We start from the raw sequence: 25,979 nt of genomic DNA, 5'->3' as shown, positions 1-25,979 counted from the left end.
GAGCGCAGCCAGCACCATTTCAGCTGGAGCCGGCCCACGGTGTAGCCAGGAATACCGGTGTCACGGGCTATGGAAGCCAGAGCCCAAGAGAGCCTGACTCTTTCCCCTTGGGGCAAGTGTGCCGCCCGGGGAGGGAAGAGTCGGAGTGGCACTCCCTGGACCCGGGATGGCTTTTGTCCACGTCACTCAAAGGAGTTATTGGTAAAGCAGATGAGCACCGCCGAGTGCTCTCCGCCTGGCCTAATGAGTCTTGTTCAGTGGGACGACTTGTCCCAAAGGGTCAGAGCATGCCTCCGTGCAGCAGCACTTTTGAGCCTCAGAAAGGCGAGAGAGCACCAAAGGAATTGTGGGATGTAAAGGATCGCCAGAAAGGGGGAGCAAACCCATCCAATTGGGAGAACTGGATTATGGCCATCGCAGAACGTAAGCAAGGCTGAGAGGCTAAAGAGCGACTCCAAAGCGTGCTCGTTTGCAGTGACTTGGGCACTTTTTGCTGCTACTGAAACCAAGGAAGCGTTGCAGTCCCCGAGATTTCACTCCTTCAGAGATGCTAAGAAAGGGGAAAAAGGAAATTTCCTGGGAATGTCAAACACATTGTGAGATTATCAGCAGTTCAGAACACAGTAACATATGGCCTTATGTAATTTCCTCCAGGTTTGGCGAGTGAGAGAAGCGCAGCTGCTGCAGAGCCAAAAGACGTGTGGAAGCATCGCGCGATAGGCACTGCAGCAGCCTTGGGGATCCTTGTGGCTGGAGCAGTGTTGTGCTGCCTAGTTATTTTGCTGCGGAGGAAGAGGAAACGGTGCGTGTGCTTTTTTCCCCTAAAATTCTGTATTAGACGGCTGCTATTAGTACGGAAGAGTTTACAGATGTAGTCTTCAGGAGGGCAAAGTTAGCTGTTGACGGCGCTCTCCTGAGATTTCTGGTGTAAGATTTTCTATTTGGCCCCTTAGTTCGTAGCAATGAGTATTCTTTGCTGAAAGCCATTCCTGCTGTTGCCAGTATTACCTAATACTGACGCTGTTGCTAAAAGAGAAGACGCAGGCACAGACGAAGGCAAAGCCAAGTCAGGAAGAGAAACAAAGAAGGGCGAGATTGCCATAGAAAGTAAGAACTGCAATAGCTAGAGTCCACTATGAGGGAATTTGGCGACAGAAATCACCTTGTTATCTAATGCCATTAATTCCAAATGTGCTGCTCAGCCTAGCTGTCATTGCAGCAGAAGTTGTGATCTGGTTTCCTTGGGGATGCCCTGGGTAGTCGCTGTCAGTCAAATATTACAAGTTGAGTATTGGTCTTTGTCAGGCGCGCTGAGAAGTAAGACTAGGCAGTTCTCCCAGATTCTGGCATACTGTGCAGTACTTCAGTCCCCGCTGTTTCTCAGAGCTCGATCCCCCTCCCAGCGTGTGCAGAGAAGGCAGGTCAATGTGGTACGGGCCAAGAAGAACTTGAGAGGCCGCTAGGCTTGGGTGGCCGGTGCAGGGGAGCAAAACCAGCGCTGTGTGGGTGCAAGTGTGCCCTGTTTTCTACGTGTAGCTTTCGGTACCCCACAGCTCCTACTCGGAGGCAGGGCGCCAGGCACCACGGGGGCTGCACGCCGCTCCGCCGGCACCCTCGCATCAGCTGTGGCCTGGCCCAGGCAGGCGGCCGATGGGGCCCGGAGCAGCAGCCCTCGGAGCCCGTCCACACCGCGGGGCTGCTGCGCCCCGGCAGCTCCAGGCTCTCCTGCGCCCTGGGACCCACAGCCTGCGTGTCCTGAACAGCCACCTCTCCCCGCAGGAACCTCCGCGCAGCCCAGAGATCCGGCGCAGACGCCAGCGGCCGCCTCTCACGCCGGGACAACTGGCCCCCCACCCCGGCGCCCGGGAGACCTGGACCCAACGCCAGCGGCCGCCCCTCGCCCCCGGAAAACCGCCCCGGCCGCCCCAGAGAAGGGGACCCGCCACGCGCGGGCAGCCGCCCACCCCGGCCGCCCCGGCCGCCCCCGCCGCGGCCCTCGCGGCCCCCCAGCACTGCGCCGGCACCTGGGCACCAGCAGCCAACGGCCGCGGCCCAGATGCAGCCGTGGGCGAAGCAGCAGCTGCCACCCGCTGTGCCCGGTGCCGTCCAGCCCCCTGCAAAACCGCCTCCCCGGCCCCCCGGCCCCCCGCCTGTGCTTCCCTGCTCCTGCACTGGAACCAGCTGGAGCCGGTCGAAACCTGGGGGCATTTAGGTCCGGTCATGGAGGCAGCCAACGATTATATCATAATAAATATCTATAAACTGCCCAGCCGGCGGCAGTCAGGACCCAGGAGGCACAGGCCTGCAGCCCCTCTTGCCCTTCAGCTGCAGCCAAGGGGCTGCGGGAGCTCTCCCCAGGATGGAGCGCAGCTCAGGAGGTAGGGAGCGTGGGAAGACTCACTTCAAGAGCTCGCTCCTGATCTCCGCTGAAATGCTAGTGTGGACGTATGCGTAGGGAGAGCGCCCAGTGACCTTCAGACATGACAGAGGCTGGCCAGGGAGGTCCTGCCTGGGAAATTCATGGTGGGGCTGAGCCAGAATATAGTCCAGGCAGACAGAAGCTAAATCGCCAACCTCTAGCAGTTCTTCTGAACGTGCAAATGACAATTTATTCTGGGCTCTCAATTCTTAAAGAATTGAGCACAATTTTTCACAGGCAGGAAAAATGCCATATTTGGAGCCAGAGGGCAAACTGCTCCCAAACTTGAAGTCCTTGCATCAATAGCTTGGGATCAGTACAGCCTCCAACAACAGCCACCAGCATCTTCTGACCTTAGCACTTCTGACCTGTTTTCCCTCAAACTTGCATGTGAACTGAACTCTTTTGGCAATGCAGCACTTCATCCAGGGTAGCTATATCCTGGCAAAGCTGTAGGCACTAGAGAAATGGATCTTATGGTGGAAACTGCTGGAGAGAAGCGCTGGGAAATGCTGTGCACATGCTGAAAAGGTACAGAGTCGCCATTATAGCTGCTGTAAATAACCTGTACCTACTGTACTGTTACAAGCTGAAAGGAAAATATGGGTGAGTTATCGCAGCAAAAAAACACCATTCGGGGGCTTTTGTTTGAATTCACTCCCTGCTACGGATGACTTTTACACTTGTCCCAGCTTCTTTTTTAAGCAACCAACTGGGTGGATAAAGTGTACCTCAAATGTAATGTAATACTGCATTTGAGGAATGAAATGGACCATTTCTGATGCCCGAACGTGACACTGATGCAGCACCCCAGCAAGCTCTGTAAAAAATTCAAAGAGATGGTATGTTAAAGACCAAAAGGACAGTGATAGCCATCAAACCAGCTTGGCAATGGCTTTTTTTTTTTTTGCCAAACGGAGTACCCCACAAAACAGCCACTAAACTTGGATGGTAACTGCAATACTGGCTGGTAACGCAAGACCAAAGAACTTTGCACAATGAACTTCTTGAAAACAGAGCCAAAGAGGATGCTGGCTGTGTGATCAGACAGCGCTGAAAACCTGCGGAGCATCACAAGAGAAGAAGACCCTTGCAGTCCCCCAAGAGACCAAAATACAGTGAATGCTGCATGCACTCTTTGGTAGAAAGTCTAAGACTACAGATCCGCAGTTGCTTCTTCTTTCACTCTCCTCAGATCTCTTGCAATGAGCCTTCAAAGACAGAGGTAGCATAATCTGCATTACTTAATTACACTGAGACCAAAATGGAGGATGGCTGTGACGGGACCGGGCAGTTCATGACTCAGGTGTTCCAGGCTCCGTTCCTCATGGCACCACAGAGACACAGGGGCAAGTCATCCTGACAGCCTCAGCTGCTCACCTGTAGAAGAGGGTATCTCTGTTGCAGAAGGGTAGGCTCAAGAAAACCAGCAATGGCATAATTCTCCAGTATGTGCATATTCAACGTTCTGGAACTAGGCGGCTGTCTGGGGAGAGGAAGACCTCTCTCTCGGCAGCTGCCAAACTGATCGTGCTGCTGTAGACGAGCACACGAGACTGCTACAGAAGGAATGCTGCCTTTTCATATGCTGCGATGTTACAGAACCATACGCTGTGCTGAATGATAGACCAACAAGCTCCTCTGTTCTTCATTCCTCACACCTTTGCAGGAAGACTGCCTCCAACATCTTGTGTTGCATCAACTTGAAACAGGGTCAATGAAAATAACTTCCCGGGTTGGCCAAAGAGCAGAAATTCCTTAACATTGGTGATGAGAGTGTATTTGTATTCCTTCTTCAGACTACTGACACGAAAAGAGCAAGCTTGACCTTACTGCCTGTAATTCCTCCTTTAAAGGATTAAAATCCCGGGTGTTCATATGGTTCGGGAACGGGGAATAAAGCTATCCTAGAAAGAGAAGGCGACCTCTAGGGAGTGGACAAAGTCCCTCCAGCTGCTCCTTCCATCCATCCCTCCAGCCAGAAGCCAGACCATGTCTTTGTCAACACACTCCCCTTTCTCGGGGGTACACACCCAGAGAAGCCCACGCTGGCCTCCTTCCGACAGCAACAGCTATAAGGGCCCGGCCAGCATGCTAAACAACGGTGGTGTTTAACGTGCAGCCGAAACGGAAGGTGGTGAGCAATGGAGCTTTTATCTGCAAACAACTGCTCCACGGCAAAGCACAAGAAATGCCTCCCGGCAGGGGGAAATAGGAACAAAGACCAAACTTGCTTCTGAGAAAAAACAAAGCCCTCACAATGGGAGATGCTTGCAGTCTGAAAACTGCGGGCTGAGGAAAATGAGATTGGTTACCTGCCCCCTCGTCTCAAAGGAGTCCAAAAGGGAGAACACCGAAACACACTGGCTTGGAGTCAGAGAAGCGCTCACTGGGCACAGAGAAATGACAGTAAAGTAAATGCCACTTCCCAGGAACAGGAGGGAAACGGAGTCACGCCAAAAAGTCCCACAGACCAGCTCTGTGAATCGGAGCAGACTCAACAAGAGCCTCTTTCCCAGCCGCCTCCAGAGGCAGAGGCGTTCTTTGCCTCCTCACGTCTAACTAAACCCACAGCAAAGTGCCTCAGAGCTGAAGAGCAGCCTTGGACTCTGCAAATAAGGAGGCAACAAGCTCTGAGAAGAAACAAATACTGTGCCAGCGCCTGCATGTCCACGCTTTGTTCCAAAGCCACCTACTTGCCACTGGAAACTTGGGTCCTGCAGGAAGAGAAGTATTTGCACCTCGGGCATCTTAAACTCGTGTCCAGGCGGACGATTCACGTCCACGCCTGGGAAGGGGCAGAACCCACCTGCGTGCTAGTTATGGCCGGTCTTGCAGAAGAGAGCCCTTCACGCTCCTGTGGCGTCATTGTAGAAGTCGGGGGACGCGCAAGCCGAACCATGAGTAAAGACAGAAATGCCTCCCTGCCTGTGCACATTCTTCTGGGCCGCTGATTCTTTCCTCTGAGACCTTTCCTGCCTCCCCTGCCCCCAAGCTTTTGTGACTCAGAAATCACTCAACATCACCTCGAATGGACAAGAGGAAATGTAATCAATGCGCTTTGCCTGGAAGAGCTTGTGCTTAAGACACAGGGTCCGTGCTTCTGCTAGGAAAGCCAGGGGCAGGTGGCTGGGCAGGCTCAGCTCTGCTGCTCCACCGCAGCCCACGAATGCCAGCCCTACCAGAAGGTGTGAAAAATGCAGGAAGCTCCCTGCCCTTCCGTTCTCTTTCGTGCCCTTCCCAAAGGTGCTGTTCCCCTGATCACCAGGGCCACAAACAGTCACTCCTGCCTTAGAGAGGGACACCTACAGGCCAATACCTTATTGCCAAGACTGCAAGCCATCAGTTGACTACACCACGAGTGTCCCAGCTCTTCAAAGGACACAGCACAAAGGTGAGGGTTTTACCTGCACCAGTGTTGGGCACCCCCATGCTCGTAGCCAAAAGAGTTAAGGAAGAAGTAGACGATTTGCTTACACTACTTGAGGGAAAGGCAAGCAAAGAGCTTGCGTATTCGCCACTCCCATCAGGAACAGAGCAGCAATGGCCGGAGAAGGGAAGCTCTCCAGCCAGTCAAGGAGTTCCTGCTTGGGGATTTCTCTTAAGAGGCACGTGGCTGAAAACACCCAGGATGCGGGCCTCTAGTAGCTGTGGTACTGTAACACCAAAGCTGTGCAAAACTCATACAAGCAACACTAAACATGGACACTGACGTTTCCGCTTTACCCCTCTACTCCCACCAGCCAAAAAGGTCCCAATTCTAAACACCTAGACCCATCTTGGTAAACGTTACCATGCCACAAAGAAGTGTATCCCTCCGGAGCTAGAGTTACTGAGAGACGTGCAGCTAGGTCCGAAAAGGCAAGCCTGAGTCAGCACCCGTGCTCAGAGATTCTACGATCTTCTCGGCTCAGAAGCGCCACCTGAAGGTCCCAAGCCCTTCTGAGCACACCAGAGCTGCTACACTGCACACCTTGCACGTCCTTCTCCAACAGCTGCTCCTCCTAGCTGAGCCTCTTCTGCTCTGCTCGGAACTAAGCCAGAGCACCGGCAATGCGGGAGGGGAAAACACCCAACTTGGGAAGGCTTGTTACTTGCAGCACAGGAGAAAGGGAAACACAGGGGACAGTGGGAAGGCCTCAAGGAAGCTGAACAAAAGGGAATGGAGAAGGACCAGGCAGTAGGAGGCAGCTTGCCTCTCTCTCCTGCTCCCTCTGCTATTCAGCTTCAGAAAGGTCTCTTTTGAAAGCTGCTCTCCCTGCCTCAGAGCCAGCCTGAGTCGAGGCTACAGTTTTTCCTCAAGTCACACTGCATCTGTGAGCTCCTGAAGTCCACAGGTGGCCTGGTAAACAGGTCTGAGGGACTCCGTAATTGAAACAGGCAGACACACAGTTTGGGGTCTCTCAAGGGGGAGGGCAATGGCAGTATTCTCCAGTTGCCTGCTTTTTCCTTCTCAGCATGAGGAGCGCAGAGTGGGAAGACACGCAAGCCATCCTCACAAAGTCCAGCTTCCAGTGCCAGGATATGGGAGCGCGTCAGGAACTCCTTCTTGCCGAGAGCAGCAAAAGCCACCAGGAGCACAAAGGCACACGAGACCTCTGTTTGGTTCCGGTTGTGCACAAGGCTCAGTGAGGCTAGAAATTTTTCTCTTAAGCTAAACCTAAACATTCAGTGACACCAGTAAGAGACAAGGAGTCAAAATCATATCTTTCTGGTCATTGTGCAGCTCCTCAAACACCTTCATCAAAAAGAAAAAAGAACCAAATAACACCCCCCTAGGCCAGTAGCTGACATGCTAAGCAGGGCCAGAACATGTTTGCTAGATACATGCTAGAGCAACGATCGAAAGAGGCAATGTTTTCTGGATTTCCGGGTAAAATCTGTGCAAGAAGTCCCCCGCCAGGAGTGCATCTTTCAGGCCGTAGCATGAAGTTAGACATAGAAGAGCTAGCGTGTGCTACCTGGTGTAGTCTTAAGACAGGCTTGTGGAGAAAAGTAATGGTAAGCACAAGGAGGGAACGCTGGTGGAGGGAAGGTGAAATGCGTACAAGGAAAATAGACCTGAGCACTTCTTTTATGCCGTGCCGAACCTTAATGCTCTATACCAAAAGGAATGTATATTCAAAGTGCTCAGGTTTCGCAGAGTTGCCACTGTGTGGATTATTTGTTTCTATCATCTTAAACATACAGAAAACAATCTCTATCCAACTCTTCTACCTGCTCCATTCTGAACTTGCAGTTAGGAAACTCGACGTTTTCTCTGACGTCAAAACTAGAACCCTGCGATGCAACAAAGCTAGGCATAAAAGAGATTGTGTTACAGAAAAGTAAAGGCTACAAAGGCAACTAAAATGTTATATTGCCTCAGTTTCCCTTCTTCATTTATCTTCTGTCTTCAAATCAAGAAGGATACTGAAGCTTAACTTATTAAGCATCCATAAAGCAGTATGTTTCAGATGAAAACCCATTTGATGAAGAATACGTAATGTGTATAAGCAGCAGCTGGAAAGCCAACGAACTCACAGAGCTTCGCGTGGGCTGAGCCATGTACCCAGAAGATCTCCATCATATGATTGGGATCTGTCAACAATAAAAGGACAAAACATCTGCAGACTTGGCTGGCACCTTCTTCTGTTACACTCCATGACTGAACTTTACTAATCCTTAAAGCACACTCTGCTAATTTGTTAGATGTAAATTAGAAAGTGCAGTCTACAAAAGTAAAATGACTTTAGCTGTATTATGACAGTGTTCCTACTGCTTGGCTCTTCCACAAAAACACCTGCCTTGAAAAGAGTCACTTCACTGCTTGCTTTCTTCTTTCCAGAGAAGAACTCCACAAGTGACCTGGGGAGCTCGACATGAAGAGGGGAGGGTGGGAAGGCACACAAGCCAGCCTCACAAAGTCCAGCCTCCGGTGCCAGGAGGCACCTCTGGTGCTGATGATAGCAAACTGGGAGGAGTGGCTGATACCCCAGAGGGCTGTGCTGCCATTCAGAGAGACCTGGACAGGCTGGAGAGCTGGGCAGAGAGGAACCTCCTGAAGTTCAGCAAAGGCAGGTGCAGGGTCCTGCACCTGGGGAGGAATAACCCCCTGCACCAGTCCAGGTTGGGGGTTGACCTGCTGGAAAGCAGCTCTGCGGAGAAGGAGCTGGGAGTGCTGGTGGACACCAAGTTGACCATGAGGCAGCAATGTGCCCTTGTGGCCAAGAAGGCCAATGGGATCCTGGGGTGCATCAGGAAGAGTGTTGCCAGCAGGCTGAGGGAGGTGATGCTCCCCCTCTCCTCAGCCCTGGTGAGGCCACACCTGGAGTCCTGCGTCCAGTTCTGGGCTCCCCAGGACAAGAGGGATGTGGCACTGCTGGAGCGAGTCCAGCGAAGGGCTACAAAGGTGATTAGGGGACTGGAGCATCTCTCTTATGAGGAAAGACTGAGAGAGCTGGGCCTGTTTAGCCTGGAGAAGAGAAGGCTGAGAGGAGATCTTATCAACGTGTACAAGTATCTGAAGGGAGGGTGTCAAGGGGATGGGACCAGACTCTGTTCAGTGGTGCCCAGCGACAGGACACGAGGCAACGGGCACAAACAGAAACACAGGAAGGTCCATCTGAACATGAGGAAAAACTTCTTCACTGTGAGGGTGACCGAACACTGGAACAGGTTGCCCAGAGAGGTTGTGGAGTCTCCTTCTCTGGAGATATTCAAAACGCACCTGGATGCAATCCTGTGCAATGTGCTCTAGGTGCCGCTGCTTGAGCAGGGGGGTTGGACTAGATGATCTCCAGAGGTCCCTTCCAACTTCAACCATTCTGTGATTCTGTGAATTTGCAGAGCACGTGGACATCTAACCTTGTCCCTACCAGGCCTAAGAACAAGGCTGAGAACCACCTACCCAGGGCTCCCTCCTGCCCCCGGGAGCAAAGGAGCCTCCAGCTTGTCCAGGAGCAGACTGCATGAACCTTGCAAGAGGAGCATGCCACAGGTAGCAATCAGGAAAAGCAGGAGAGGACAAGGCAGTAAATCGGGGGCAGAGGCTAAACCCGCAAAGGAGCAGGCAGATGACACCACTGCCAATAATCACACACCCTCTGAGCAGGCTAAATACCATAACCCACGGTCACCTCGCACCCTCCTTAAGCTGCCCCTCAGGTGGGTGAAGAATTCAGACCTTTGGTGGCACCTGCGCGAAGGCAACATATCCTCCCCCTCCACTGCCACAAAGGCCGCCTGGGGACAGGATGCAAGTTCTCCCCAGACACGTTCACAAGGCAGCTCACAACTGAATTTCACCTTGACTCACAGGCTGAGCTCCCTCCAAAGGAAACAGAAACCTCAGCTGCTCAAGGACAAAATATGAGCGTGAAGAAGGCAAGGTCACAGAGCAGTTCAGTTGCCTGCTGGAGAGCAGGCTCTTCTCTGTGCTCCTGAAAATCCTTCTCCCATTAACAGGAGAAACACCAAGAAGCACTTGAAAAATACAGTCACTGTGAGAAGAGCTGCCATGAATGCCTGCTCCAGAAATCACTCCAGGTGCAGCAGGTCACATTTCACCCACTGATGGGGTCACAGGACTGCCCCCCATCTCGCATCCTAGTCCTAACCATTGACCTTGTCAGCTGAGGGAAAGGTTCTCCAAGCACATACATACACACTTGCTATACCTTACTTCCATAAATCAAACAGAGGGTGCAAAATAAAACAGCAATTACGTTGAATGGCAGTGCTCGGACTGATTGGCTGGGAGGCAATTTCTTCAAAATACTGTGCAGTTCTTCTGCTAGAAAAGGGTACAAAACATTAAATTAGAAGTAACCCACAAAAGTCAAAGAGGAATAACAGAAGAGAGTATGAGAGAAAAGCTGTCTCAAGGGACTGACTACCCATCCTCTCCTCTCCTATCACCGCCCCCCTCCTCCCTCCGAGAGGAAAGAAACTTTTCTTGGACTGTAGTTTCCCATAAAAAGCACATGACAAAAAAAATAGTACGGAAAAACTCAAGGCCACCTTGCCTCGAACGAAGAGCATCTCCTTTGAGCTGCTCCCCAGCTCAGCTACAAAAGGCTGCCAAGGCACCATCAGCAATTCCTCTCCCTTGCTGAGACGATGGTCCCCAAAAGCCCAGCTGAGTTGCCTTCCAACTCAGCAGGTACCTTTCCACTCCCCTCGATGGTTAAACTAGTCAAGCCCTACCCATCAGCTGCCCAGCCTGAGCCCAGGGGAGGAAGAAACCCCACAACACTGGGGCTTAGTCTCACTTCCGCACAGTCCCCTTCAAACCACCTCTGAGGGGTCAGAAGCTTGGCAAGGGAGCATCATGTCTGCACAGTGGGGCAAAGGGAGCTGCATGCAACTGAGACTCGGACTCCGAGCAGTTGCCTCGTCATTTGCTTATGTGGCTTTCTTGGTCCTTTGTGTCCAGAAGGAGGAAGATCATTTGCTGGGCTGCTTTCTTATTTCAAGTATTTTCAAGGGGCTCCATTGCTTATCATCAAATGCCACTTCGTCTGCCGCCCCTCCACACACCATCCTTCTCTTGGGGAGATAAGGAATGGTAGCTTCAAGGGCCACGAGGCAGTTGCACCTCAACGGTCAGTGCCAAACACCACAAGGTCACGTACTGATGGGAGTGAGGCACCTCAGAGAAGAGCCCTTAACACCAGCTGCCCAGAAAGGACAAACAGCCAAAATGTTTTCCTCCCCAAAAGGGCTCGCTGCCCTGGCTTTTCCTCTCCCTTTAAAACCTATTGCTTTTTCAAAGCCCCCGAATGGTGAGCTGACAGCCTGGGAGGTGAATTGCTGTGTCTAAAAGCCCTCACTGAGGGTGTGAAGACTTTAAAAAGCCTGGGGAGAGGAAAAAAAGGACACACTAACATTTCCTCCCTTTGCTCGAGGAGGCTGTAGTTAAATCCAGGGTCCCTTTGTGCTGGGCGCTGTAACACCTCGCGAGAGAGAAGGCCTGTGCCAGAGAGCTCCTCACCTCCATGGCCACGGCACAGAGCAAGGACCGGGGCAGCCGGGTGAGAGCAGCCGCCACGGACGGCCCAGGCAGCAGCAGGGATGGGACAGGCCTCCGAATCTCTTCTGCAGCTCCACAGCCTCCTCTCACTGCTGCACTCTGGGCTCAGCCCAGCCCCTGTGGAGCTGCAGAGCAAACACACAAAGTCTGGGTCTTCCTCTCTTCTTTAAAGCAAAGGCATGCTCCCCTCCCTTACCAATTAGAGTGAGGAATATTAGGCTGTAACCGTCCCATATAGGTCTCAAACTCCTCCTCATCAAAGACACTCGAGTGTTTTTCCCCTGTCCTTCCTGCTGCTGCAAGGTCCCACAGAAAGGCTTGGTCCTGCTGAGTCCCCCAGGTCAGACAGTGCTTGGGAAGAGCTCAGCCTTGCTGCCTTGTCCAATTTGTGTCAGACCTCCTGAGAAACCTGAGGCTGTGTGAACCAGCAAGCAGTTTTGTTGGTGGGTGTTTTTTTCTTTTTTTTTTTCTGTAGGGGAAGACTAGTCTCTCTCAGATGCCTGCTCCATCTGCCTGGGCTTGCACTGCCCAGGGCAGAGAGCTTTGCAGAAGAGCAGCTGGGGGCAGCCGGTCCCCTCTGTGCCCAGTGTGTCCCCCAGCAAGGCCCCTTTGAGCAATGGGGCAGTTGCTCTGCTGTTGTCAGACGACCCTCTGGAGCCTGGGGGTGGCTTGGGACAAGCAGGGAGGATCTTCAGTCTTCTGGTAGCTCCCAGCATGGATGTGGGTGGGATGGGGCTGGGGGTGGCATGGGAGGGCAGGAATGGACACAGCCCAGAGGGCTGAGGGGGAAGGCGCATTTTGAAGGGGGGATTTGGGCAGCGACACTGAGCCTGTGCTTCCAGTTTTCCTTTGGTCAGGTATTGCTGGATTTCTCCCCTGAGACTGAGCTGCTCCAATGCCATCAGCTCTCCGCCTGGCTTTCGGAAAAGGTTTGTTGTTTTTGCGGCAGTTGAGGCAAAGCAGAATTACCAACCCCCTGTCAGGTCAATGCAGGCAAAGGGAATCACTGCGCGCGCCATGCTGTGCGTGCACGAGCCTTCCTGGGTCAGCTGTGCTGACACGCTGGTTGGGCTAATGCCCTTTGGTTGGCAAGCGGTTGCGTTAGCAGCTGCCCCAGCAGGGTTAGTACCAAAACAGCTTCCGTGGGTGGGTTTTTTTTCCAGGCTTTGGGTTATTTATTTATTTATTTTTTAACCTCCTCATCTGGTTCTGAATAGGGGGGTGATTCATTTCTCTCTCTCTGTGTGTGTTTAATTTTGCCTCAGCCTACCATTTTCTGCTTTAAACTAAAGGACAGCTCTTGGTTTGGTCGTGCCATAGGAGGAATGTATGAGCTTGGCACTGGGAAAACTGCGACAGAGCTGTTTGTATCTGCTTGAGCCTAAAGGGAGATTCTGTGCATGCCTGGCATATAAAACTTGAAACTAAAAAGAAACCCAAACCCCACAATAAATTCACCACAGGATGCCCAACCTTCAGATTACCCGTAACTCAATGCCTTCCCTATACATCACAGATGCAACAAATTAGCTGCAGGGGTAATGATAATCTTAAAGCAAACACAGCTGGGTGTGGATGGAAGTAAGGAAAGTCAATTTGATACAGCAGCACTTACTGAACATAGTTTGGGGCCACATGAATCTCCTTTGCAGTGGATGTGCAGCTTTTGAGCTCAAGAAAAGGTTTCTTGACTGTTGGAATCAAGTACAAACCCTTCTTGCTCTCTGCGCAGAGTGAGTCCTCTTGCTATAGCGTGATTCCATTAGGGGCTTCTCAGCGGAAAGGGCAAAAAAGGGTTGAGAAAGTTGAAAGGCTGAAGAAGTTGCAAGCGCAGTGAAAAGGGTGAGGGCTCATGTAGATAACGCACAGGATCAGCTCGTGGAATAAAGGCAGCCTCTCTAAGCCAGGCCCAAGGAGTTTTCCCCAAAGCAGCGTCTAGTTTAGGCTGCGTGGAGGTTCTGGGCAAGTTGCTTTAACAGCTGGTGCTGGGCCGGGCATTTGAAAGTAGTAATGAGCCGGTGCAAGCGCAGGCAGCCGAAGTGGGCAGAGCAGGGCCTGTTCCCTGGGGCCCCAGGCTGCGGGGCTGGGATCAGGCGCTGTGAGGAGCCCAGCGCTGAGGGGTCTGTTGTGGGGTGGGCTGAGGCCGGGGCACTTTGTGTGGGGTGCCGCTGCTGGCAGCGGGCCCTGCTGCGAGGTGAGACAAGCAGGGGAGACGGAGGCAGAGCGAGCCCATGAGGGTCTGCAGCCAGCAAGGAGCCGCTTGCACTGTGCGAGTCCTGCCCAGCAGTGCCCAGGCGCTGAGCAGAGCCACGGTCGTGCCAGAGCCACAAAACTCTTGGCTGCAGCATGAGTGCTGCCCCGGCCACAGCCTCCACGCTCACCGCAGAGCCAGTTACTTCACCTGTCGTCAGCCCCAGAGCCCCTACCACTAACCTCGTGCAGCCCCTGGTGCCGTGAGCGCTTCTGGCAGCGCGGCCGTGCTGGGCACCGCGGAGGTCCGGGGCTGCTGAGCTCAGGGCCGGGACCTGGGGAAACGCAGGGGGCTGGGTGGGAGCTGCCTGCTGCTGTGAGAGCAGCCTGGACTAGATGCAGCTGCTGCTTGCAGCCGGTGGCTTCGGGAGGGGAGAGACTCTGCTGCACAGCTGTAAGGGAGGTGGTGCTGGCAGGGCTGAGCCTGCGGCAAGCTCCGGCCTTGGCCTCGGCAGCCCCAAACTGAGCCCGGCAGCCCTGAACGCATAGGAGCAGCAGGCGCCGCCAGAGGTGTCTGCGGGCAGGCCGGGCTGGCGCTCGGTGCAGCTGGCCCGAGGAGCTCCTGGGTGCCTGCGCTGCCTCCGTTGCCCCACTTGCCTCCCGGCAAGTTTTAGCTGTCTTCGGCTGAGCTCTGGCCAGTTTTGCCCCCCCCCCCTTCCCTTTTCTGCAGGGCAGCCTGGTTTTGTGTTTGTGGGCTTTAAGGGAGAGCACAAGAAAGAATTGCCCAAACCTCCGGGCTTGGGCCGAGGGGCAAACGCTTGGGAAGGAAGAGGCAGGGGCTGCAGCAGGCAGTGGTGGAGGAGTGAGGCTGTGCGGAGGGAAAGGGGTGCTGGGGTGGAAGAGGGGAGAAAGAAGGCAGCATTTCAACGCAGACATCTCAGCCCGTGGGCCAGCACGTTCCTGAAGCCGGATCTCCTGGCAACCTGAGCCCTGGCAAGCCTGGCCTGGGCTTCAAGCAGGCGTGGGGGCTGGCGCAAGGTCTTCTGCGGGTCAGAGGCTTTGGCGCGATCCTGTTTCCCTTGTGGTGCTGCGGTTGCGGAGCAGTGGTGCAGAGGGAGAACCACGTACTTCCGCGAATGGGAGCAATGTGCCTTCCCTCGCCTGGAGGCAGCCCAGCTCTGTGCTCCCACTTACCTCCTCTTCTGCCGCGTGCGCAGGAACTGGCGGGGCTGTGAGGAGGAAGAGGTGAGCGTTGCTGCTTCTGCAGCCGTGGGCAGCGGTGGGGACATCCGCGGGGGCCGGTCGGGCTGTGCGCGGCGCTGTGCGAGGAGCCCAAGGGAGCAGGCTGGCCGTGCAAGTGCCCCAAGCCGGGAGCCTGCAGGCCACGTGCCGCAGCGAGCGGTGCTGGCTGGCGGCAGGACAGCAGCTCCCCGTAGCGGCTCTGAGCCGGGAGCCGCGAACATGCCGGGAAGCATGCGAATCCTGGGGCCTTTCGGCAGGGTGGGCTCCGGGGCGCGGGGAGGAAACGCTCTCCGTGCTGGCGAGCGAGCCCTTCTGGCCAGGGATGAAGGGGAAGGGAAAGCCCCCTGTGCGGGAAGGGCAGGCTGGTGCCTGGGGGAGGTGAGCTCTCCCTCAGCCCTCGACACGGTGTGTCCCTGTCCCGCAGCAGGTCAAGCAGGCTGTCCTCAGGGCGATGGGTGCCATGGTGGGTGTCCTCGTGCACGCGGAGGAGCACCCCAAGCACGCCTGGGAGCAGCTCCTCTGGCTCCTGCAACAACATCGAGAAGTCCAGGAGCCCTTTGGGGTGACCGCGGCGAGGTGTCGTGCAGGGCACGGTGCAGCTGGGCGTTGTGCACGCGCTGCCAGGCGTCGGGGAGGGTGCTGGGAGGAGCCGTGGCCCCTTTGAGCAGGAGCAGGGGGAAGAGGGGCCTGTGGCTTCCTGGGCTCTTGCTGGAAGAAAGCAGCAAGGCAGGAGGGCCAGGAGGGAGCAGCGAGGGACCGGGGCGAGCGGCTTGGGAGGGGAGGCTACGCTGCCTCACGGGTCTTGGGAGCGTGCGAGGAGCCCTGCCCTCGCACCCAGGGGCCATGTCCAGCCCCTGTGAGGGGGGTGATGTGCCGGGAAAGGCTTTCCCGGCGGCGCTGGGCAGAGGAGAGAGACCTCGTGGCGCTGCTCTGCGGAAAGGACAAGCCAGAAGCCCCGTGCGGGGCTTCCCTGGAAGTGGGTTCAGGCCGTGGCGTCTCCCAGCGCTGCTGGTTTCTCGCTTTGCAGGCAGCTTATGGTGACAGCCCCCCCCGCCCCCGCTCTCCCTTGCGGAGTCTCGGCTGCTTCCTAGGGGCTGTGGCAGGGTCGAGACCCTTGTGCTCCGGACCAACCTTGTGCCTTTATCTATACCGCCGGCAGGTATTATGCCGCCTTCCGACATAATGCGCCCCCCCGCCACTTATTACGCTCCCTTCCGCCATATAATGTCCCCCTGCCATTTATCACACCCCCACCCCTTCTGACATATTAGGCCCCCACCACCACTTATTTGGCCCCTTCAGACATATTGCACCCCTCCTCCTTTTCTTACGCCCTCCCCCCCACAACTTATCACCCCCTGCCCTGGGCACTTCTTACACCCCTCTGCAGGTTCTTATGTCCCCTTCCAACGTATTACACCATCCCGCCAACTGTTACGCCCCCTTAGGACATACTGCGCCCCCTCGACCATTTATTGACCTCCCCATCCAGTTCTTATGCCTCCCTGCTCATTATTACACCACCTCCTGATAAAACACACATCCCCTCCACTTATTATTAATATCTTATTCTTGATGTCAAAAACGGTCAACGTCAATAGTCATCGGTGGCTACCGCAAGCACCGTGGGCTCTAGACCAAAAGGTACGTGTGCGAGTAGGGAAAGAGAGGTATTGGTGCCTATCATCACTGGGGTTCCGTATTGGTTGATATTGCCCCCCTGTTGCTTATGAAGCCCCCTGTAAATTATTTTGCTCCTCCGCCATGTGTTATGCCCCTTTCTGAGATATTATGCCCTCCCAGCCACTTATTACACCCCCGCCGGTTATTATGCCCTCTGCTGACATATTACACTCCCCGCCATCTCTTTCGCTCCTTTATGACCTATTACGCCCCCCACAGCCATTTATTAAGCCCCCCAGCCACTTCTTATGCCTCCCTGCTCATTATTACAGCCCCTCCTGACATATCACGCACCCCCTCCGTGTCTTCTTGATATCTACATCGAACCCTTTCGAAAGGTGTGGAATTCGGCAGGCATCGATGCTGCCCGATCTTGTGAGGGATCGATACTGATACGTTCAATGCCTCCCAAGAGCAAAATGGGGGCGAGCGCAAAAGCGATAGCTGCCTGTTGAGACGAGAGGTATGGGTGGCTGTGGGCACGTGTCGATACCGACGGTCACCGATACATCTAGATGCACAGTGGTCTTGATGCCGCTAAATGCATATGGCAATCGAAAAGCCTCCATGCCTGTTGCCGTGGAGAGGTGTGGATGTGTAGTGAGAGGGATGGATATACTTGGAAGCTGTGCCCTAGTGATCGGTATGGAAATCAACACTGGTGGAGGCCTGTCAATGTCAAAAACAATGTCGATAGTTGTCGATGCCTAGGGAGAGCAGCATGGGCCACAGAGCGAAAGGTAAGCATGCGTGGGGGGAAGCAGACGTATCAGTACCTATCGATAGGGTTTCATATCTGTATCGATCGATATCGCGCCCCCCCCATTTTTATGCCCCTTGCAATTTATTAAACCCCCTGACATATCATACCCCTCTGACACTCACTCTTGATACCGATGGCTTTCTATGGCTGTGGCTTTGGACAGGCATCGATGATGCTCAATATTGAGAGGGATCGATGTTGATACATTTGATGCCTGGCAAGAGGAAAGGGGGGGGCGAGATCGAAAGCGATCGATGCCTGTCGAGATGGAGAGGTATCGATGGCTGTCGGCAGGGATGGATACGGACACTTATCGATAGCTGTCAATGCATAGTGCTATTGATACCTCTACGTGGGTCTGGAAATGGAGAGTCCTTGAAGCCTGTTGGGATGGAGAGGCATTGATGTGTACCGAGAGGGAAGGATAAGGTAGGGTATGGTGCCCTAGAGGTACACCTGGAAATGAATATTCGTCAAGGCCCATCGATGTCAAAAATGGTCCGTGTCGATAGTTGTCAGTACCTCGGGAGAGCAGCGTGGGCCTCGGAGAGCAAGGTATGCATGCGCGTGTGGAGCAAGGGGTATTGGTGCTTATCAATAGGATTTGATATCAATATTGTTATCGAACCCTCTCGATAGGCGTGGAATTGGACAGGTATCGATGGTGCTCGATATTGAGGGGGCCTGAGGTCAATAGGTTCGATGGCTGCCAAGAGGAAACTGGGAGTGAGGGTGAATGCAAGAGATGCCTGTTGAGATGGAGAGGTATCGATGGCTATCGGCAAGGATGGATAGCGACAGTTACCGAGAACTAAGGATCCGTCGTGCTCTCGATGCCTCGAAGCGGGTCTGGAAATCCACAGGCCTTGGTGCCTGTTGAGATGGAGCGGGAGCGATGCGTAGCGAGAGTGACAGCTAGGGATGTCGTGCCCTGACAAAACATGTGGAAATCAGTACTTGCCAAGGCCCGTCGAGGTCAAAAACGGTCAACGTCAAGAGTCATCGGTGCCTACCAAGAGCACCATTGGCCCCGGAGCGAAAGGTGTGCGCGCGTGTCGAGAGCAGGAGCCATCGGCGCCTACGGAAAAGGTTCAACGTTAAGTCGCTGTCTTACTGCAATAAATGCAGTGCTGCTTCCCTCTTACGGGTGAGGCGCGTCGCTCCTTTCGTGCGTGCTCACGTGAGCGCTCACCCAGCCACGCACAGATGCGAACGAGCACTCACGTGAGAATGCACTCACGTGATCATGCACTCAGCTGAGCAAGCACTCACACGCGTGAGCGCTCGTGAACACTCACGTGAGCGAACATGCAGTCACGTGAGCACACATGAGCGAGCACTCATGCGAGCACACAAAGGCAAGTGAGCACTCCGGTGAGTGAGCAATCACAAGAGGGAGCACTCCGGTGAGGGGGCACTCCGATTATCGAGGACTCCGCTGAGCAAGCACTCCGGTGGGTGAAGACTCCAGCAGGCGAGCGAGCTCTCTGGCGGGCGGGCACTCCTGTGAGAGAGCACTCGGGCAGGTGATCAGCCCAGTGAGCGAGCACTCCAGTGAGTGAGCGCTCCGGTGATCAAGCACTATGGGAAGTGGAAACTTCAGTGTGCGAACAATCTGAGTGAGCACTCACATGAATGAGCACTTTGGCGAGCGAGCACTCAAATGATTGAGCGCTCCGGTGAGCGAGGACTCATGTGAGTGAGTACTCCAGTGAGCGAGCACTCCAGTGAGTGAACACTCTGGTGAGCGAGCACTCACACAAGTGAGGACTCCAGGGAGCAAGGACTCTGGGGAGTGAGGACTCCGGTGACAGAACACTCTGGGGAGCGAGCACCTCACACGCCTGAGCACTCCAGGGAGCGAGCGAGCACTCTGAGTGCAGCAATCGCACGTTTGAGCACTCACATTTGTGAGCACTCCGGTGAGCGAGTTTTTCTGGCGAGCGAGCACTCACATTTGTGAGCTCTCTGGTGAGCGGGCACTCACATGAGCAGGCGCTCCAGTGAGTGAATACTTTTGCAAGTAGGCTCTCCGGCGAGAGAGCACTCACGTGAATGAGTACTTTTGTGAGCGAGCACTCTGGTGAATGAGTAGTCCAGTTAGTGAGACCTCCGATGAGCGACCCCTCACATTAGTGTGCGCTCCTCTGAGCGAGCACTCCTCTGAGTGAGTGCCCCGGTGAGTGAGCACTCCGGCAAGAGAACGCTGCAGTGAGTACTCTGCTGAGCGAGCACTCACATGAGGGACCACTACAGCAAGGGAGTGCTCCGGCGAGGGAGCAATCACACAAATGAGCACTCTGGTGAGCCAGAAAGCACTCATGTGAGCGAGCACTTACTTGAGTGAGCCCCCCGGTGAGTGAACATTCACAAATGTGAGCACTCCGGCAAGCGATTCCTCCGGTGAGCGAGCACTTGCATTAAAGAGCGCTCCAGTGAGCAAGCACTCTGGTGAGCAAGCACTCTCATGCATAAGCGCTCTGGCGAGCGAGCGCTCCAAATGTTCTGCTTAGCGAGAATTCCAGTGAGCACTCACAAGAGTGAGCACTCCGGTGAGTGAGCGCTCGGGTTAATGAGCACTATAGTGAATGAACACTCTAGTGAGCACCCTGTGAGCGAGCAGTCTGGTAAGCGAGCGAGTAGTCTGGCAAGCGAGCACTCTGGTGAGTGATCACTCCTGTGAGTGAGCCATCACATGAGCTATCACTGCAGTGAGCAAGCATTCCACCAAGAGAGCACTCCAGTGAGCGAGCGCTCAGGTGAGCGAGCTTTCCACCGAGAGAGCCCTCCGGTTAGCGAGCCCTCCGGTGAGTGAGCGCTCACCCCTGTGAGCGAGCACCCCGGCAAGCGCTCACATGAGTTAGCACTCCGGTTAGTGTGCACACCGGTGAGTGAGAAATCCAGTGAGCGAGCGCTCTGCTAAGTGAACACTCATGTGAGTGAGCACTCCAGTGATCGAGCACTCCGGCACGTGAGCAGTCCAGTGATTGAGCACACACATGAGTGAGCACTCGGGTGATCAAGCACTCCAGTGAGTGGAAACTCCAGTGAGCGAACACTGTGGTGAGTGAGCACTCACACGAATGAGCACTGCAGTGAGCAAGGACTCTGGTGAGTGAGCACTCCGGTGAATGAATATTCTGGTGAGCGAGCACTGACACAAGTGAGCACTCTGTGGAGCCAGAGAGCACTGCAGTGAGGGAAGACTCTGGTGAGCGAGCATTCTGGTGAGTGAACACCCTGGTGAGCGAGAATTCACGTGACTGAGCACTCGGGAGAGGGATCAATCACATGAGCGAGCGCTTTGGTGTGTGAGCACTGCGGCGAGAGAGCACTCTGTTGAGCGAGCACTCTGGTGAGTGAACACTGAGGTGACAGAGCACTCTGGTGAGTGAGCACCCTGTGGAGCGAGGACTCTGTTCAGCGAGCACTCATGTGAGCGAGCCCTCCTGTAAGTGAGCACAGCTTTGAGTGAACACTCCAGTAAGTAGGCACTCTGGTGAGCAAGCACTCCGGTGAGGAAGGACTCACATGAATGTGCACTCCAGGGAGCCAACACTCCTGTGAACGAGCACTCTGGTACGTGAGCACTCCAGTGAGCAAGCAGTGCAGTGAGTAAGCACTCCAGTGATCGAGTATTCGCATGAGTGACCTCTCAGGCAAATGAGCACTACATAGAGTGAGCACTCTGGTGAGCGAGTGCTCCGGTGAGCGAGCGCTCGCACAATTGAGCGCTCCAGTGAGCGAGCACTCTGGTGAGATGAACTCCAGGGACTGAGCACTACAGAGAGCGTGCGCTCCTGTAAGTGAGCGCCCTGGTGAGTGAGTGCTCACATGAGCAAGCACTCTGTTGAGCGAGCACTCTGAGTGAACAGTGAGGTGACAGAGCACTCCGGTGAGTGAGCACCCTGTGGAGCGAGCACTCCGGTGAGTGAGCACTCGCATGAGTTAGCACTGCGGTGAGCAAGCACCCTGTGGAGCAAGTGCTCCGGTGAGTGAGCGCTCACAGAAGCAAACACCCTGGTTAGGGAGCACTCACGTGTTTGAGCACTCTGGTGACAGCTCAAACTCGAGTGAGCCCTCCGGTGATCAAGCACTCCAGTGAGTGGAAACTCCAGTGAGGGAACACTCTGAGTGAGCACTCACATGAGTGAACACCCAGGTGAGTGAGCACTCACGTGTCTGAGCACTCCAGTGATCGATCACTCTGGTGAGCGAGAATTCCGGCGAGTGAGCACTCTGCTGATTGAGCACTCTGGTGCATGAGTACTCCAGTGAGCAAGCAGTATGGTGAGTAAGCACTCACATGAGAGAGCTCTCAGGCAAGTGAGCACTACATAGACTGAGCACTCCAGTGAGCTTGAACTCTGGCGAGCGCGCGAACTCTGGTGAGCAAGAACTCGAGCGAGAGGATGAACTCTGGTGAGCGAGAACTCTGGTGAGTGAGAACACTGGGGAGCGAGCGCGGGGACTCTGGGGAGTGCAGGGACTCTGGGGAGTGCGAACTCTGGGGAGTGCAAGAACTGTGGTGAGCACGGGAACTCTAGGGAGCGCGAGAACTCTGGCAAGTGCAAATCCGGGGAGTACGATCTCTGACGAGCGCGGGAACTGTGGCGAGCGTGAACTCTGGGGAGCGCGGGAACTGTGGCGAGCGCGAACTCTGGTGAGCACTAACTCTGGCGAACACGGGAACTCTGCAGAGGGCGAACTCTGGCGAGCGCGAGAACTCTTGGGAGGGTGGGAACTCTGGGGAGAGCAGGAACTCTGGTGAGCGCGAACTCTGGCGAGCGCGGGAAATCTGGCGAGTGCGAAAACTCTGGTGAGCGCGAACTCTGGGAAGTGCAAACTCTGGGAGTGCAGGAACTCTGGCGAGCGCAAACTCTGGCGAGCGCGAACTCTGGCGAGTGCGAATTCTGGGGAGCGCGAGAACTCAGGTGAGCAAGAACTCTGGCGAGCGCGATCACTGGTGAATGCGAACTCTGGCGAGCGCGAGATCTCTCGGGAGGGCGGGAACTCTGGGGAGCGCGAGAACTCTGAGTGCGAACTCTGGTGAGTGCAAATTCCGGTGAGTGCAAGAACTCCCGGGAGCACGGGAACTGTGGCAAGCGTGTGAACTCTGGGGAGTGCGCCAACTCTGGAGAGCGCGAACTCTGGCGAGCGTGAGAACCCTGCTGAGTGCGAACTGTGGCGAGCGCGAGAACTCTGGGGAGTGTGTACTCTGGGGAGTGCGCGAATTCTGGCAAGCGCGAGAACCCTGGTGAGTGCAAACTCAGGTGAGTGTGAGAACTCAGGTGAGCGTGAGAACTCTGGTGAGTGCAAGAACTCTGGGGATAGCGAACTCTGGCGAGCGCGGGAACTCTGGCGAGAATGGGAACTCTGGGAGCGCGGGAACTCTGGGGAGCGCGGGAACTCTGGCGAGAATGGGAACTCTGGGAGCGCGGGAACTCTGGGGAGCGTGAGAAATCTGATGAGCGCAAACTCTGGGGAGCGCCATAACTCTGGGGACTCCAAGAACTTTGGGGAGTGCGGGAACTCTGGGGAGTGGGGGAAGTCTGGTGAGTGCGAACTCGGGTGAGTGCAGGAACTCTGGGGAGCGTGGGAGCTCTGGCGAGCGTGGGAACACTGAGCATGGGAAATCTGGGGAGCGCGAGATCTCTGGGGAGCGTGAACTCTGGCAAGCGTGAGAAATCAGGTGAGCGCGAACTCTGGTGAATGCGGGAACTCTGGCAAGCGCGAGATCTCTCGGGAGGGCAGGAACTCTGGCGAGCGCGATCTCTGGTAAGCGCGAGAACTTTGGCGAGCGCAGTTAATCTGGTGAGCGCGGGAACTCTGGTGAGCGTGGGAACTCTGGGGAGCGTGGGAACTGTGGCGAGCACGGGAACTCTGGGCAGCGCAGGAACTCTGGGCAGCGTGGGAACTGTGTTGAGAATGGGAACTCTGGGAGTGCGGGAACTCTGGGGAGCGTGAGAAATCTGATGAGCGCCATAACTCTGGGGACTCCAAGAACTTTGGGGAGTGCAGGAACTCTGGGAAGTGCGAGAACTCCGGGGAGTGCGGGAACTGTAGCGAGTGCAGGAACTCTGGCGAGCGTGAGAACTCTGGGCAGTGCATACTCTGGGGAGCGCGAGAACTCTGGCAAGCGCGGGAACTGCGGTGAGCGCAAGAATTCTGGCGAGCGCGAACTCTGGGGAGCGCGGGAACTCTGGGGAGTGTGAACTCTGGGGAGTACGGGAACACTGGCAAGCGCGAACTTTGGGGAGCGCGGGACCTTTAGGGAGCGTGGGAACTCTGGGGAGCACGAGAAATCTGGTGAGTGCGAACTCTGGGGAGTACAGGATCTCTGGGGGGCGCGGGAACTGTGGGTAGCGCGGGAACTGTGGCGAGCGCGGGAGCGCGGGAACTGTGGCGAGCGCGGGAACTGTGGCAGGAACGGGAACTGTGGCGGGCACGGGAACTCTGGGGAGGGCGGGAACTCTGGGGAGCGCGAACTCTGGGGAGCGCGAGAACTCTGGGGAGCGCGGGAACTCTGGGGATAGCAAACTCCGGCGAGCGCGAGAACCCTGGTGAGTGCGTACTCTGGAAAGTGTGAGAACTCAGGTGAGCAGAAACTCTGGCGAGTGCGAGAACTCTGTCGAGTGCGAGAACTGTGGCGAGTGTGAGAACTCTGGCGAATGCGTACTCGGGGCAGTGCGAGAACTCTGGGGAGCGCGAGAAATCTGATGAGTGCAAACTCTGGGGAGTGCGAGAACTGTGGCGAGCACGAGAAATCTGATGAGCACAAACTCTGGGAAGTGCGAGAACTCTGGGGAGTGCGGGAACTGTGGCAAGCGCGGGAACTGTGGCGAGCGCGTGAACTGTGGCGAGAATGGGAACTCTGGGAGCGCGGGAACTCTGGGTAGCGTGAGAAATCTGATGAGCGCAAACTCTGGGGAGCGCCATAACTCTGGGGACTCCAAGAACTTTGGGGAGTGCGGGAACTCTGGGGAGTGGGGGAAGTCTGGTGAGTGCGAACTCAGGTGAGCGCAAGAACTCAGGGGAGCGTGGGAGCTCTGGGGAGTGCAAACTCTGGCGAGCACAAACTCTGGCGAGCGTGAGAAGTCTGGTGAGTGCGGGAAGTCTGGTGAGCGCGGGAACTCTGGCGAGCGCAAACTCTGGTGAGTGCGAAGTCTGGGGAGCGTGAGAACTCTGGTGAGTGCGTACTCGGGGGAGTGCGAGAACTCTGGGGAGCGCGGGAACTCCGGCGAGCGCGAACTCTGGGGAGCGCAGGAACTCTGGCCAGCGCGAGAACTCTGGTGAGCGCAAGAACTCTGGTGAGTGCAAACTCTGGTGAGCGCGAGAACTCAGGTGAGCGCAAACTCTGACGAGCGCGAGAACTCTGGTTAGCGCAAACTCTGACGAGCGCGAGAACTCTGGTTAGCGCAAACTCTGGTGAGCGCAGGAACTGTGTCGAGCGTGGGAAATCAGGGGAGCGCGGGAACTCTGGGGAGCGCGGGAATTGTGGCGAGCGCGGGAACTCTGGGGAGTGTGGGAATTCTGGGGAGTGTGAACTCTGGCAAGCGCGAGAACCCTGGTGAGTGCGAACTCGGGTGAGCGCGAGATCTCTTGGGAGGGCGGGAACTCTGGCGAGTGTGAGAACTCTGGTGAGCATGGGAACTCTGGGGAGCGCGAGAACTCTTGTGAATGCGTACTCTGGGGAGTGCGAGAACTCTCCCGAACGTGAGATCTCTGGTGAGTGCAAACTCTGGGGAGCGCGGGAACTCTGGCAAGCGCGAGATCTCTCGGGAGGGCAGGAACTCTGGGGAGCGCGGGAACTCTGAGGAGCCCGAGAACTGTGGTGAGCACGGGAACTCTGGGGAGCGTGAGAAGTGTTGCGAGCGCGGGAACTCTGGGCAGCACGGGAAATCAGGGGAGCGCAGGAACTCTGGGGAGCGCGGGAACTCTGAGGAGCCCGAGAACTGTGGTGAGCACGGGAACTCGGGGGAGCGCAGGAACTGTGGGGAGCGCGGGAAATCTGGGGAGCGCGGGAACTGTGGCGAGTGCGGGAACTGTGGGGAGTGCGGGAATTCTGGGGAGTGTGAACTCTGGCAAGCGCGAGAACCCTGGTGAGTGCAAACTCGGGTGAGCGCGAGATCTCTCGGGAGGGCGGGAACTCTGGCGAGTGTGAGAACTCTGGTGAGCATGGGAACTCTGGGGAGCGCGAGAACTCTTGTGAATGCGTACTCTGGGGAGTGCAAGAACTCTCCCGAGCGCGAGATCTCTGGTGAGTGCAAACTCTGGGGAGCGCGGGAACTCTGGCAAGCGCGAGAACCCTGGTGAGTGCGAAGTCTGGGGAGCGTGAGAACTGGTTAGCACGAACTCTGGTGAGCGCAGGAACTGTCGAGCGTGGGAAATCTGGGGAGCGCGGGAACTCTGGTGAGCGCAAGAACTCTGACAAGCGCACGAACTCTGGGGATAGCGAACTCTGGCGAGCGTGAGAACTCTGGGCAGTGCGTACTCTGGGGAGCGCGAGAACTCTGGCAAGCGCGGGAACTGCAGTGAGCGCAAGAATTCTGGCGAGCGCGAACTCTGGGGAGCGTGAGAACTCTGGGGAGTACGGGAACTCTGGGGAGTGTGAACTCTGGGGAGTACGGGAACACTGGCAAGCGCGAACTTTGGGGAGCGCGGGACCT

This window comes from Apteryx mantelli, chromosome 3 (assembly GCF_036417845.1).
Source record: "Apteryx mantelli isolate bAptMan1 chromosome 3, bAptMan1.hap1, whole genome shotgun sequence".
NCBI lineage: Eukaryota > Metazoa > Chordata > Aves > Apterygiformes > Apterygidae > Apteryx > Apteryx mantelli.
This window is presented reverse-complemented; position numbering follows the sequence as displayed.